Source organism: Pseudophryne corroboree, chromosome 3 (assembly GCF_028390025.1).
Source record: "Pseudophryne corroboree isolate aPseCor3 chromosome 3, aPseCor3.hap2, whole genome shotgun sequence".
NCBI lineage: Eukaryota > Metazoa > Chordata > Amphibia > Anura > Myobatrachidae > Pseudophryne > Pseudophryne corroboree.
Window position 1 is genome coordinate 620360392 of NC_086446.1, and position 14220 is coordinate 620374611.

The window sequence follows — 14220 nt, forward strand, 5'->3', positions numbered from 1 at the left end:
GTCAGGAAAACTGACTCGTTGTTTATCCTGTATGCACCCAACAATTGCTCGCTGGATCTGTAGTACGATTCAGCTTGCACATTCTGCGGCTGGACTGCCGCATCCTAAATCAGTGAAAGCCCATTCCACAAGGAAGGTGGGCTCTTCTTGGGCGGCTGCCCGAGGGGTCTCGGCTCTACAACTTTGCCGAGCAGCTACTTGGTCGGGGTCAAACACATTTGCTAAATTCTACAAGTTTGACACCCTGGCTGAGGAGGACCTAGAGTTTGCCCATTCGGTGCTGCAGAGTCATCCGCACTTTCCCGCCCGTTTGGGAGCTTTGGTATAATCCCCATGGTCCTTACGGAGTCCCAGCATCCACTTAGGACGTCAGAGAAAATAAGATTTTACTCACCGGTAAATCTATTTCTCGTAGTCCGTAGTGGATGCTGGGCGCCCATCCCAAGTGCGGATTGTCTGCAATACTTGTATATAGTTATTGTTTAACTAAAGGGTTATTGTTGAGCCATCTGTTGAGAGGCTCAGTTATTGTTCATACTGTTAACTGGGTATAATATCACGAGTTATACGGTGTGATTGGTGTGGCTGGTATGAGTCTTACCCGGGATTCAAAATCCTTCCTTATTGTGTCAGCTCTTCCGGGCACAGTATCCTAACTGAGGTCTGGAGGAGGGTCATAGAGGGAGGAGCCAGTGCACACCAGGTAGTCCTAAAGCTTTCTTTAGTTGTGCCCAGTCTCCTGCGGAGCCGCTATTCCCCATGGTCCTTACGGAGTCCCAGCATCCACTACGGACTACGAGAAATAGATTTACCGGTGAGTAAAATCTTATTTTTTCTTTGCATCATGTGCTGTTTGGGGACTATTTTTTAAATCTGCCATCCTGTCTGACACTGCAGTGCCACTCCTAGATGGGCCAGGTGTTTGTGTCGGCCACTTGGGTCACTTATCTTAGCCATCCAGCAACCTCGGTGCAAATTTTAGGACTAAAAATAATATTGTGAGGTGTGAGGTGTTCAGAATAGAGTGGAAATTATGGTTATTGAGGTTAATAATACTATGTGATCAAAATGAGCCCCGAATTCTATGATTTAAGCTGTTTTTGAGGGTTTTTTGTAAAAAAACACCCGAATCCAAAACACACCCGAATCCGACAAAAAATTTTCAGGGAGGTTTTGCCAAAACGCGTCCGAATCCAAAACACTGGCGCGGAACTGAATCCAAAACCAAAACACAAAACCCGAAAAATTTCCGGTGCACATCACTAATATATATATATATATATATATATATATATATATATATTTATACTAATAAAATGTATGCTTCCTTAAATATAGCACATAAAACAATTCAGCAAACTTAAACAGTTACTAACATAAATTGTATACTTGCAAGCATGGGGCGAATCCAGGAAAAAATGACAGGGGGGGCACCATGACTTGGGGGGTACTTTGCTCGTCAAAGGCAAGCACACTCCTGGGAAAGTGAGTGTGGCCCCACAATAATAAGCATGGCTTCAAAGGGAATGCTGTATCCATGAGCTAGTGGGTGACAGGAATGGTTGACAGGGACAGACAGTGGGTGACATGGAGAAGGTGACAAGAAGAGGCAGAGGGTGATAGGGAGAGGCAGAGTGTTATGGAGAGAGGGTGATGCCTTGGAGAGGAAGAGAGTAACAGGAGAGAGAGGCAGATGTCGAGATAGTGATGCAGGGGATAGGCAGTGTGTGAAAGGAGAGGATGACAGGGAGAGGAAGTGGATGATGAGAGTGAGGCAGTGGGAGATGGAGAGGGTGACGGAGAGGTAGTGGGTGACAGGAAGAGGAAATGGATGACACCAGGTAGAGGTTGATGGGGAGAGGCAGTGGATGATCTATAGGCGGACACTGGGCTGGATGGGAAAGAGGCAGTGACATGGTGGGAAGGGGTGGCACTATGTTGGAGAAGGGTGTACACTGGACTTAATAAGGGATGGAATACCGAGGACTGGTAGGGTGGGAGGCATTGGGATGGTAGGGGGGTCAGTGAGATGGTGGGGGACGCTAGGCAGGATGGGAAGGGGGCAGGGGGATCCCTTTACTGAACTGCCTGGTAAGTTCTAGGTGGGGGCAATGACATCAATGAGCGCAGTGGGCTGGTGGGGGGCACACAGAGAATTACCCCTATGCACTGATATACCATCCCTGTGCCCCCACACTACACTGTTGATTGCCCCCTGCCATGGAAACTGTTCACTGGTATCGGCCTTGAGATGAGTGAATGGAAGGTACCAGGGGTAGGACGGGGAGCGGACCTTTACCTGAGGTCAATTATGGAGATCTGGGTGCAGGCGGTGAGGAGCAGGATGCTGGCCGCAATCAAAGTCTTGAGTCAGATGGCGGGAGGAGCTGAAGACCAGGGTGCTGGCGGGGAGCAAGATGCCAGCCACAGTCACATTCAGGATCTGGACGGGAGGAGGAGCTGTAGATCCGGGTGCAGGCAGGGAGCAGGACGCCGGCAGCAGTCTCAGCAGCAGAACGCGGGCCGGACAGGGGGGACTCAAGGAGGATGCACGGTGAAAACTGCTCCCAATTGGCCACCATACAGAAACAGAAAGTGCAGTTTAGCAACAGGACTGCACCATCTCCGCCCGTACTGCGGGGGCCACGAAGGTTGGAGCATCCCATTTTCCCCATCGGTGTTGCTGCAGTAACAATAAAAATAAATCTTAAAAATTGACAGGGGGGGCACGTGCCTTGGTGCCCCTTCCGAATCCGCCTCTGCTTGCAAGTATATAGTTACCGTCCTAAAGATAATTTCTCATGTGTGAACATTCCTCCTTCTTCTCCTCCTGCACCAAGCTTCTAACTACATCTTCCTGTGTTTCTTCTGATCTCTGATCTTCTGAACTGATTTTTCTTCTCCTTAACTGCCTTTTCATACCTGGCCTTACCAATTCAAACTAGCATATTCCCATTGTCTTCATTGTAATATATAATTACAGGTTTTCCATTCACATTCCAGAGGTGGCAAGCAGGGAATGTATTTTGGAGTCATAAAATTGGTATTTGATTATTTAAAGTGTAAATATATTTGTCTGGGGTGTTAGCATCAATGATCTTATGTTGTCATTGTCTCTGGCCTGCAATATAACTGGACAGTAGAATACACAAGGTGGAAAGCTGCTCAATCAGATTGTAATGTCACTCAGGTGCTAAAAGGGGAGGGGTAATTCTGTGTAGGAAAAAAAACTGTGTTCCCTAATGCACACCGAGTGAATAATATTACTATATAATAATAGTCAGATAATACGGAGATCTTAGTTGCGTATATCTGCAGATATAGGGTTAAGCCCCCAGGCCGATCGACAAGGCTTCTCCGTCACTGGGGGTCCCTAATACTAGGTATGGGCCCGGGGTGCAGGACCCCACAATGTCGGCACAGGTCGGCCACCCCAGGTCAGCACACAGGTGAAAATTAATAGGGGTTAATAAGAAGCACAGAAGTGCTATGTAAGTGGTGTGATTAAAATAATATATACAAAGTGATAGGAAAAATAATAAGTGTTAATAAAGTGTTAGGGTGTGCCGACCTGCAGCAGCCCACCCATACCGACACAGGGGCCACTGCACCCCACACCCACCCCATAAATAATTACATATATATATCTGGGTTAAATTCCCAGTGTAAGGCCACATGGTAATGGCACCTACAGCATCTGAGAGCCAGCTTACCTGGGGATACCCCTGGCTTCCCCTTTGGCACTACTAGAGTCAGCAATCCCTCCTAATGCTGACCCATTTGTGCCTCTCTATATACAATACACAAGGTGGAAAGCTGCTCAATCAGATTGTAATGTCACTCAGGTGCTAAAAGGGGAGGGGTAATTCTGTGTAGGAAAAAAAACTGTGTTCCCTAATGCACACCGAGTGAATAATATTACTATATAATAATAGTCAGATAATACGGAGATCTTAGTTGCGTATATCTGCAGATATAGGGTTAAGCCCCCAGGCCGATCGACAAGGCTCGGACAGTAGGCCAGCTACTGTATTACCTCTCTAGCCTCATTTATGGCTTGAGCAGTATAAACCTGTTCCCTACTCAATGTTTTACAGTAAACACAAATACACCTCTACAGTATATGCACACATATACAAAACATTATTTCCTAAATCATCTAAAACTTTACCTCATACATTCAACCTATTTAATCTATTTCTTACTATAAAATATATACTGTATCTATAACATTCACTATGTTTTAAAATCACCTTTCATCATTAATGGTATTTTAATTCAGACAATGGGGGAAATGTAGTAGGGTGTGAGAATCAGAAAGTGAAAGATTTTGGTAAAAAATCCTGTTGTTTTTAAAGTGGCAATCGTTTAGATGGCAAAATCAACCTGGTTTTGCCATGTAAATGATTGCCACTTTAAAAAAACAGGAGAATTTTACCAAAATCTCTCACTTTCTGATTCTCGCACCCTATTAAATTTTCCCCATTATCTCTTTAATCTCAATATTCCTAAATTATATTTCATGCAAACAGTTACATATCTAGCAACACTGTGGAGAGCCCAAAAGAGCAACTTGCGCACGGAGGATGACTTCTGGTTGCACCACCAATGATACACCCTTTTGAGCACATTTATTCTTGCCTTGCTATTCTTGTGTATTCATATTTGTGTACATTTGATATTGGCTGTTCTGATTCTGGTGCTGTAGATTCATGCCTGGGACCACTTTGAAACAGGAGTTTTCTGAATTTAGGTGGTGTAGGTGGCGGTGCTGTAGTGGGTTCTGCAATGAGGCCTAACTAAGGCAGGAGGCCAGATCATTTTCCAGGATTCCAAACAATGTGGGTTCTACCACTGTAAGGGTGGCTGCACACATAACCAATGGACAGTTGTCCCAGTGGTCGGGCCAAATTCCCTTCGGCCCGGACCATGCCGTATTGGCCATACACACCAGGAAGATTTAATAAAGGATGGTACTCCTTCTGCATCAGCATTTCGGTTGTACAGCATTGCACAGCTGCTTCTCTGCTGCTGTTCAATATCAAACATACCAGAATTAGTCCCGTGGTTCAGGAGTCTAATTGATACTTTCAGTTTCCCAATTAGCCTGTATATGGTAAGAAGAAAAAAGATTAAGGTTAGTTACAGAGCAGTATAGAAACTCTTTGAGAACTTAAAGATAAATTGAATAACTCTGAAGCTACTGTATAATATCAGGAATGCCATGAAGCAGAGGCATTCTGGACCAAATAGACCCCCCCCCCCCCCCCCCCCCCCCGTGCTCTGAACAGGGGCATGGCCTCAAGGCAACACTCCCCCTCCCCTCTCCCCACCCCTCTGTTTTCGGCTGCACTGCCGGCTCCTTCTCAGTGCCAGAATCCAGGCGCTGGAGGATAATGTTACACTGCAACACCCGGTTCCCAGTCACTTAGTAGGAACCAGCATTTTGGTGTTACCCCCTCTTAGGTGACTCCCGGGTGCAGTCCTCACCTCCCGCAGCCCAATAGTGATGCCTGTTCCATGGAGTCTGGATATTTCTTGAAGCACTAAATATGTGATCTGATCAGCAGTGGGTATCCTGTTGATTGGGATAAAAGAAGCCACATTTATGAAATAGCCCAGCACAATCAGCACTGTTGTCTTCTGTTATAGAAGAAATAAATCAACTATGAAATTCATAGAAACTGATCTCCATGGGTGAGATGGAATAGTAAGAGGATGAAGTAAACGAAATGACAAGTTTATTGTTACAAGCACACGTCTGGTATGAAGGAATATGTTTTTTAACATCTCTTTACACAGTTGTTAGCAATGCTTCCTTACAGCGCTGGGGTCATAGTTTCATCCAGGTCTGTATGTGTATGAAATGTGTTCTTACCATGTTTTACAGTAGGTTTCCTTTCCCCTGTGGGTTCTGGCTTCCTCTAACACACCACAGATATACGAACAGGTTAATTGGCTACTGTAAAGCACATTATTATTTCAAGTTTTATAAATAATACCTATATTGGAGGTTCCTCCTAGATGGAGTTCAAAAAACATAATCAGCTTTGACATTTCTGGATGAGTGACATTATGAATTATGAATGAATGATGTTAGAACAAGAAAAGAATAAAGTACATCTGGGCTGATTACAGAAAAAGTGTTTTGCAGGTCATATTAAATACAGATTTCTCCAGCCAGTAAAAACTGTCATTAGATGGACAGAACCCTCCAGATGGTGTTTCACGTTTGATGATCAGTAATTCCTTATTACCAATATTATAATTCTTCTTTGCAGAAAGTAATTCATTGGAATTAAGCTTGATGTGCAATATACAGTACATATAGCAAACCCTGTGGTATGGCAAAATAATATTCCAAGCAGCAGACAACACAGATTTTAGATATACAGTAACCTGAGTAATGAGCGAAACACTAATGTATGAGCGCTACAGTATTATTACCGTCTGTCCATGAAACGTGATTATAAGTCATCAATCTGGTATCAATGAGGATCAAAGTCTTCCCCAAATAACATAAAAAGCAAAAGACTGCAAATACTGATCTCAAATAACAAAACCAAGGATAACACAAAGCACAAAAACTAACAGATATGCAGTCATCTACTGTTCTTGCATAAAGTCTTCAGTTTTTCTTTAATAGTGGCCAAAGCCAGATGTTGATAAACAAGTGACCAATCTTGTTGCCATCCCTCTAGTACTTAATTTGAGAAATGTAGCCTCATCTGGGGAGGACCATGTCTCCTCAGCGTCCCCAATGTTAAGGCTGTATTACAGTATATATTAATAATAGTACTTATGTTTCATAACTAGGCAGTGTTTCTTGTGTTTTATTTACTTCAGGTTGTCACTTATTGGTTGTCTGATCAATAGCTTGTTTTGATGGTTGATGGGACCTGAGCTCCTATTACACCCTTTAAAACAGTTTTTAAAGACACTGAGGGTATTGCTCCAAATCCATGTTGGTGGTCAGACACATCCTTGTATGTGCAGGTAACTCTATAAATATGAATGTATTGGGGGTATACCGCACTGGAAAATAATGGTGTATCTAATAGATATTGTTAGAAACCAAAATATTATGAATACAAAGAGAAAACCAATGTTTTCTAATTAAATCTTGAGTTTGGTGGTGCACCCTGAGTCAGTGGTAAGACATGCGACAAAAAGAAGAGAAAAGAAGACTCTTTTGTGGGTGCACTCTTGTATGTTTATGTATGGAAGTCTCAGAAGAAACAATTGGTAGAAATTAAATACAAATTTTATTAACAACAATTGGTAAAATGGTAGTAGAATATACTGTCAAAAATCAAGGTAGGGGTGGGGGGGGGGGGGGGTTTGGAAAGAAGGAAACACAGAAGAAAATTTAATTACAGTGTAAATACTGAATAATGGTTCTGGACTGCCTGGGTGCGAAAATACAGAAAATAACAGCTGGGGGCCTGAAATGATGAGGCGATTTGAATCTCTTATGAGTAATGGTAAGGAGACAGATAGGATAAAGATGGAATGAGCAAGATGAATCTGCTGTCAGTGTTAGACGCTGAGCAAAACCGTCCAGGAATTTCTACTAAACTGAGTATTCCTCAAGAGTCTCCCACTCGAGTACTGACCCAGCCCTACACTGCTTAGCTTCCAAGATCGGAAGGATTCGGGCGTTACCAGTGTGGTATGAAAGTAGAAAAAATATTTGATATCGAAGGCTCGGGAATCACTGATGAGAGTTCACGAAATGGAGAAGATAAAAGAGTAGAATGAGTAGGAGAGGAAAATAGGGGATCTGCTGCCACCGTTAGACAGGGATAATTACCCCTGAATCAGTGGTGAGAGTCCTGAAATTAGTGAAAGCTGGAAAAAAGGAAAAGGGAGGGGGGGGAGGGAAGGTTGGGAACAATGCTGTTATGTATTTTAGGAAGAGTTGATGGTCAATGAGCTACTTAATTGCAGGGTGCTGATGGTACCTATAATATAGGTACTTGATGTAATAGAAAACAACTTGTAGAAAATTGGCAGACAATTAAGATGATTTAAACCATGCAACACCATCAATTAGATGTTATACAATTAATATCCTTTGTACCAAAATGGTATCAGGTAGGAAGATAAGGAGATAATAACAACACTTCTATCCAGATATATTAGGGTTAATTATGTGCCACTGTATTCAGAGCTACAGAAATACTTGATGATAATGATAGTGGAGAAAGTTATTATTGAACTATGCTCCAGATGGATCAGTGGAAGGGCGCAAGGCAAAAAAAAGGGGGGGGGGGGGGGGGAGAAGAAAAGCTTGATATAATATAGGAAGATACGAAAATACGAAAAAATGTTGTGATAAAATGCTGAGCCAAAGGAATAGGTCAGATTAATAACTGAACATCAAAACTTGGCAATATCCTATGTAATAACAGTATGATGCCGCTAAGTGCCGACTGCCTATAAAGCAGATACTTGCATAATATTTAAACAGGTTAGGTAAATAATATTGTGAAATAAGCATCTAAAATTAGATACCAATAAATGTGCAAGAGAAATACTGCAATTATGCAGATGTTACCCGGAATTGCAGGGGCGATCAGTCACTGGTATGCGGCAAAGTGCAGTATACATACGGGATATCCGTATCAGAGTCCAAGCATGTTATGAATGCAGGATACAGTGGTTGCTGAGGTTTGAGCAGTTTGTTATAGCCGCAGAGCAGATCGGTCTACCTGGTGTATTCCAGAGACGTGGTCTGTGTAAGTCTGTTGCAGGCTGATGATGGAATGTCCAATCGTGGCTGCAGGGCTGATGCGGCTGAAGGGGGAAGGTGCGCAATGTTCAAAGTCCCGTCGCGGCAGTGTGTGGCGGCGGCGGGTTGATGTAGCGGCTGCGTGAGAATAAGCTGCTCGTAATTCAGGCTGTCCGGAATCGGCTGTCACCCCCAGGCAGTGGGGTATGGAACGGAAGACGCGTTTCACCCGTTCACCGGGCTTGATCACTTCCTGTTCATGGAGGGGATCGTGCGGGCTTTATCTTGAAAGGGGCTGGTCAATGTCCAATCAGAAGGGAGGTGTGTCCTGCGTTTGCAAATTGCTGCACAGGTGGAATTGCTGTTCTGATTTGTATTGGATCCCTATTAAACTTGCAATTAGTGGCCCATTGCACGGAAAGAAATGAGAAATAAACAAGGCAATTAAATATCAGTGAGCATAACAATTATTATTATGAAACGATAAGTGAAATAAATGAAAAATAAAAATTAAATAAAAATAAATATAAAAATTAAACAATAAATAATAAAAAATAAAATATAAATAAACAAGAAATAAGCAGTTAAATGCATACAAATATCCAAATATATTAAGACAGCATGTCTTAACCAGGGTTATATTCGAACGCTAAAGACATTATGAGAGGATAATTTGTAAATATATGGTGTGTAAATGGCGTGGATGGAGGTGGTAGGAATTGCTGTGGAAAAATGGGGGGGGGAGGGTTTGGGGTGAGGGGGAAGGGGGGGGGGAAATTTTGAAAGTGTGTCTGTGTGTGGGGGTGAGGCTGGTGATAAATAGTAGTGGAGTTGAAGGGAGGTAGAGTAGGGGGGGGGGGGAAGGGAATATAATGAGGGGGTGAAAAGAAGGGATGAGGAGGGGGGGGGGGTTTGGGTAGGTTAGGGAAAGGTGAGGTGATGTGTGCCAGTTGATGTACCCTATATGGGCGTGGGGGTAGTGTAGTGTGGTGAGGTTGTAGGAAAAGGGGGGGGGGTAATGGTGTGGGGATATGAGTGGGTGCACAATGATAGTGCTGTGTGAGCTGTAAGGATGCGTGGGAGTGATGTTGTAAATAACTATTGTTGGAGGAATTGTGTGTTGTGATTAATGTTGGAATGGGCTATATCCCAGAATATGGATGGGATTGGGGAGTGTGAGGTGCATGTTATTGGACTGGAGGTGACAGGATGTGGAAAAAAGTGGTGCTGTGTGCATGATGGAGGTGGGAGAGAATGTGCTGTGATGAGATGGTTGAGTCCGATGTGTATGAAATGTGATTGCTGGGGGTGTACTCAGTGTTGGTGTGCTGAGGGGTGTGTGGAAGAGGAGGCGAGAAGGGACGGCGCATGAGTTAATACTGGATAGGAAGTTAATTAAAGAAATGCACTATAATTTATATATTCATTCAAACCGAATGGTTTGAGACATCCTAACCTGAAAGTCCATTCACTTTCCTTCTTAATAAGTTCTTTACTTAAGTCACCACCGCGTACGCCTAGGTGGACTCTATCTAGGCCAAAGGCGCGCATCTCACAAGGTGAGTCATGATGTGATGCATGGTAGTGTCTGGCCACTGATGTTAGTTTTTTGCCTTTCTGAAGATCCGATGATGAATTGCGAATGGAACCCATGTGTTCCAAAATCCTGGTTTTGAATTTTCTAGTCGTCATGCCTACATATCGTTGATTGCAATCACAGATTAGACAGTAGACTACCCCTTGTGTGTCACAGTTAAAAAACTGTTGTATAGAAATATCATTGCCAAGTCTGTCCTTGACATTGTCAGTTATCAGTATCTGTGGGCAAGCCTTACATTGCCCACATGGAAAAGATCCCTTTGGGAGTTTGGATTTGGTCATTTCACGTGAGAAATGGCTCTGAACCAGCGTATCTTTAATGTTCTTAGATCTCCTCCAACTGATTTGCAAGGTGGGATCCAATAAAGGTGATAACTCTGGATCTAAATGTAGGACAGGTAGGTGTTTTTGAATGGCATTTTTTAATAGACGCCATTCGGGACAGAAGGTCCCTACAAATCGAATCTTGGCATCAGCTTTTGGTTCTTGGGGTTTTTCTTGGAAGATCAGGGATTCCCTGTTGGTTTTCAAAATGGAATGTTGAGCTCTTTTCAGAGAGCGTTTACTGTATCCCCGAGCTTGTAATCTGGTCACAAGTTCTCTGCTCTTCTGTTTATACACCTTCTCCTCTGTGCAGTTCCGTCTAAGACGAAGAAATTCGCCCTTAGGGATGTTTTCAATAGTAGGTGGGAAATGTGAGCTCGTCTGGTGCAATATACTGTTTGTGGCTGTATCCTTGCGAAAGAGTTCTGTAGCCAGGGTCCCACTTGTTGTCTTATAGATGTTCAAGTCCAAAAAAGATATCTTGTCTCTACTGATTGATTGAGTGAGTGAGAAAGATGTTCAGATCGTTTGCATTGAGGATGTTTATGAAGTCCAATAGGAGTTTCTCGTCTCCTTCCCAAATCACAAAGATATCGTCAATGTATCTCAGCCAGTTGATGATATGTTGTGTATAAAGATGATTGTCATCATTGAAGACTATTGTTTGTTCCCACCAGCCGAGGAACAGGTTGGCATATGTGGGAGCACAGGCTGCGCCCATTGCTGTTCCCCGGATTTGCTGGAAAAATTGGTCACCAAAAGTGAAATAATTTTTATTGAGAACAAAGCTCAATATTTCACATAGGAAATCATTAAATATATTTTTTTCTTCCATATCCAGGAAGAATTTCGTGGCTTGTACCCCTTGTGAATGTGAAATGCTGCTGTACAGAGCTTCTACGTCTAAGGTGACTAGGATACAGTTATCATCTAGACATATGTCATGTATTTTCCGTAGGAGATCAGAGGTGTCTTTGAGATAGGAGGGTAATGTCATGACATGGTCTCTGAGATGTAAATCCAGAAATTTGCTTGGGGTTTCTAGGAGTCCACCGTTTCCTGACACTATGGGTCTCCCAGGTGGCTTGTTGATGTTCTTATGTATCTTGGGTAATAAGTAAAATGTAGGTACCCTGGGGTTCGAGACTTCAAGATACTTAGCCTCTTGTTGTGTAATGGCCCCAATGGCAAATGCCTCTGCAATCATATGCATGTATTGCTTGTGAAATTTTGCTGTGGGATTAAGTGGTAATTTGGTATAGCAGGATGTGTCCAGAAGTTGTCTCCGTACTTCCTCCTCATACATTGTGGTGGGCCATATAACGATGTTGCCTCCCTTATCCGAGGGTTTGATGACGGTGTCAGTCCACGTTTTAATCTCTTTTAGGGCTTGTCTCTCTCTGTATTTGAGATTTTTAGTGAGACATTTTTTGCGGGAGTTGGTTTGGATCTCATCAAATTCTTTAGAGACCAGATCTAAAAAGACCCTGATTTCTGGGCTGTTGGTGTCAGGAGGGAAAAAAGTGGATTTCAGTTTACATATTGGTCTTGTTTTCCGTGAGGCGGGAATGTCCGAAGCTGATTCCATATGCAATTCCTCCAGTATTTGGATAGCTGTATGATCTTCTTCGGTCAGTGATGGAATTAATATACTAGGATCCTCCAAGGGTCCTGAGTGGCTGGATGGTGGAATCTTGATACTTGCGTCAACAGGGGATTTGGCAAAGAATTTTTTTAATAATAATTTGCGACCGAAGAGTCTGAGATCCTTCTCCCACAAAAACCTATTAAAGGGTGATGTTGGTGAAAAAGATAGACCCTTGCTGAGAACCTCCAATTGATCTTCCGTAATGGTTTTGGTGCTGAGGTTAATAATTTGCAATTTGTCAGTAGTTATCACTTCCTGGTTGTCCGTACCGGATAGTGAGATGTTCTTGGGGTGGTCCAATCCCGCTTGTTTCTGTCTGTGTTTCGCCCCCCCCCCTTCTTGTCGGCCTTGAGGCTTGTTTCTGCCTCTTGTACGTTGGCCTCTCCCTAAAAAAGGGTCCTCACTCTTATTATATCTATAGGTGAGAGTGCTTCCTTCGGGGTGTTCCGTGGAGGAGTCTTCACTGTAGGATGATTCCAATTCAGAAGAGCTCGGATCTTCTCTAATTGGTCCTCCTCTAGGTCGTGGAGTAGGAGAGTTCCAACGAAAGATTTTTCCTAGAGAGAAGTCGTTTTTATCTCGTAAGAATTTGGTACGTTTTCTTTCTATAATGTTGGTTTCATATGTATCCAATTCTTTCTTGTATTTTTCAAAAGTGTTTTGAAAAGTCAGGTCTTTCTCCCAGGTTTCTAAGTTTTGTCCCAATTCTTCAATGCTTTTTTCTACTTGATCTAATATCAGATTGTCGTGTTTGATCAGGATTAAAATTAGTTCATTGGAACATTTTAATAAGATGTTTTCCCATTCAGTTTTTAGGTTGTCCGTGGCCAGAGGGAAGGAGGGGAAGATACGTGGTCGTAGGCCTCTGGGTGACAATTTATTTTTGTGGTAATTTTCTAATGTGGTGATGTCCCAGGTAAGTCTGATCCTTTTTTGTAGGTTCTTCTGTAATTTGGATAGATCAGATTTCCAATCTTTAGGAGTGCTGGGATTGTGAAAAGTATCTGAAAAGATATCTCCAAATTCCTCTATGTTTCTACGTTTGGAAGTTAGTTCAGTTTTTAATGAAAATGCTGTCATTGCCTTGAATATAACAGTAAAAAAGGGGGGGGGGAGGGGAAAAGGGAAAAAAAGATATTGTAACAGGGGCGACTACTATCCAAGAGGAAAGAAATCCTGTAACAGGGTATATAAGGCCGTGCAAGGTATGGAAAGCTGAGTCTTAACTCAGTGTACTGAATACATGAATGTATTGGGGGTATACCGCACTGGAAAATAATGGTGTATCTAATAGATATTGTTAGAAACCAAAATATTATGAATACAAAGAGAAAACCAATGTTTTCTAATTAAATCTTGAGTTTGGTGGTGCACCCTGAGTCAGTGGTAAGACATGCGACAAAAAGAAGAGAAAAGAAGACTCTTTTGTGGGTGCACTCTTGTATGTTTATGTATGGAAGTCTCAGAAGAAACAATTGGTAGAAATTAAATACAAATTTTATTAACAACAATTGGTAAAATGGTAGTAGAATATACTGTCAAAAATCAAGGTAGGGGTGGGGGGGGGGGTTTGGAAAGAAGGAAACACAGAACAAAATTTAATTACAGTGTAAATACTGAATAATGGTTCTGGACTGCCTGGGTGCGAAAATACAGAAAATAACAGCTGGGGGCCTGAAATGATGAGGCGATTTGAATCTCTTATGAGTAATGGTAAGGAGACAGATAGGATAAAGATGGAATGAGCAAGATGAATCTGCTGTCAGTGTTAGACGCTGAGCAAAACCGTCCAGGAATTTCTACTAAACTGAGTATTCCTCAAGAGTCTCCCACTCGAGTACTGACCCAGCCCTACACTGCTTAGCTTCCAAGATCGGAAGGATTCGGGCGTTACCAGTGTGGTATGAAAGTAGAA

General features: G+C 42.7%; 2 pseudogenes; both read right to left on the bottom strand.

The window, feature by feature from the left end:
* Positions 1–7567: 7567 nt before the first annotated feature.
* Positions 7568–7686, bottom strand: LOC134897957 (5S ribosomal RNA; annotated as a pseudogene).
* Positions 7687–14101: 6415 nt separating this feature from the next.
* On the bottom strand, positions 14102–14220 carry LOC134897958 (5S ribosomal RNA; annotated as a pseudogene).